The sequence below is a fragment of the Triticum dicoccoides genome, chromosome 2B (assembly GCF_002162155.2).
Source record: "Triticum dicoccoides isolate Atlit2015 ecotype Zavitan chromosome 2B, WEW_v2.0, whole genome shotgun sequence".
In the NCBI taxonomy this organism is placed as follows: domain Eukaryota; kingdom Viridiplantae; phylum Streptophyta; class Magnoliopsida; order Poales; family Poaceae; genus Triticum; species Triticum dicoccoides.
Window position 1 is genome coordinate 599,286,238 of NC_041383.1, and position 2,230 is coordinate 599,288,467.

Consider the following 2,230-nt stretch of genomic DNA (forward strand, 5'->3'; position numbering starts at 1 on the left):
GGGGGGGGGGGTTAAAATAAAGATGACCCTTGAGTCTGCAGAACCCAAGGGAAAAAGGCTTAGGTAGGCAAATGGTAAAACCAAGGTTGGGCCTTGCTGGAGGAGTTTTATTCAAATCGAACTGTCAAGGGGGGTCCCATAAATCACCCAACCGCGTAAGGAACGCAAAATCCGGGAACATAACACCGGTATGATGGAAACTAGGGCGGCAAGAGTGGAACAAAACACCAGGCATAAGGCCGAGTCTTCCACCCTTTACCAAGTATATAGATGCATTAATTAAATAAGAGATATTGTGATATCCCAACATAATCCTGTCCATCATGGAGCAATCTTCAACTTCACCTGCAACTAACAACGCTATAAGATGGGCTGAGCAAAAGTGGTAACATAGCCAAACAACGGTTTGCTAGGACGGGTGTCAAAGGTTAGAGGTTCATGGTAATTTGAGAGGCTTGAAGAACAATTGATAGGTAGCGCAGCATAACGATAGAACGAAGCAACTAGCAAGCAAAGATAGAAGTGATATCGAGGGTAAAGGTCATCTTGCCTGAAATCCCGCAAGGAAGAAGAACAAGTCCATGAAGAAGACAAACGAACATAGTCGAACGAATCCTCACAACTCCAGAACGAAACCGAAGCTAACGAGAGAAGCAAACCGGAAAGAAGCAAACAACATGGTAAACACACAAGCATAATCATAGCATGATGCACAATCAAGTATGATGCATGTCCGGTTTAAAGAGGCATGGCATGGCAAAGTGCAACAAACAATACTACAAGTTAAGTGGAGCTCAATATGCAACGAGTTGCACATTGACGGAACAGCACATCAATTATTTAGTTTCTCTCTCGGTTATGTACCCAACAATATTAAATGTTATTAAACACGGCAAAAGGGGTGAAGCATAATAAAACTACCTACCTAGGCAATTTTTAATGAGGCTGGAAACAACAAACAACAATTCCGGAAAGTCCCCATATGTCATTAGCAATTTAACGCAAACACAGTTTTAACCATTTAAATGTTGTTAACATGATGCGGATGACATAATCAAGGTTTATGCAATTTTTATGAAAATGTTGACATCTAATATGATAGGGAGCATTTGGTTACCATGGCGAAACAAAAGGGGTGCCACAGCAACGATAACGAAAATGGTGCCACGGCAACATTCCGGTCCCGATAACTCATGGAGGTACCGGTGCAAAAGGAAGTGTGACGTGAGCGAGTCATGCAAGAATGGTGGGGTGCTCCCGGATTCCGGGTTCCCTCAGAAGTGTGACGTGAACGAACTGGCAGGAAGGTTTGTGGACATGGTGCCCTCAATAGCAGTGGGGGTTCAGGGCCATGGGAAGGTAGGACCGACAAGCGCAAGGTTCAAACTGGAGCTGTTGCTCGCAGGATGGAGCTCGAGGCGCCGCGGAGCTCCTGGTGGTCACCACCGGCGGAGGAGGCGGCAAGGGGCGTGCGGGTGAGGAGCAACACGGCAGTAGTGGGGCAAGCACAGAGGAGGCAGAGGCGTGGGAACGACGGCTCCGGCGCGGGGCTGCCTGGATCTCGTCGGAATCGTGGTCAGAGGCGGGCGGCGCGGCTTCCTAAGGAGCTTGGGGCAGACATGGCGCGTGGAAGGAGGCCGAGTGCTGCGGGCGCGCGAACACAAAGAAGAGGAGGCGGAGTGCGGATGAGCTCATGCTTGAGTGCCTGAAGAAGATGGCGCGGCGGCAGAGAAGCGGGCGGTGGCGTGGCTGGATGCGGAGGCGACGAGGAGGACGCGGGCGCAGGCGACGAGGGGGACGCAGGCGCAGGCGACGAGGGGGACGCAGGCGCAGGCGACGAGGACCGCCGGAGTTGGCCGCCCCGGTGGAGTTGCAGAGGCCGGGCGCGGGGCTGAACGGCCTCGCGCGCAGCGAAGGGAGGAGGCGACGAGGAGAAGGGTGCGAGGAAAGGGAGAGGGGATTGAGCATTGCGGCGCTCCCTGGCGATGTGTGCGTTAGCGTGTGGCGGCGCAGGAGGGAGAGATGGGGATCAGGGAGAGAGTGTGGTCGGGCTAGGGTTAACGCCTTAACGGGGGCGCGGCTGGGCCTTGGGCCGGCTTAGATGGCCTAGTGGGTTGCTGGGCTCTCCTCTCCCTCTCTCTAATTTTCTAGCAGAAAAGAAATAGAGAGAGGAAAAGAAAGAGAGGGTTAGGGAAATATTTGCGCATGGGGATAATTTTCCCGGACTCGC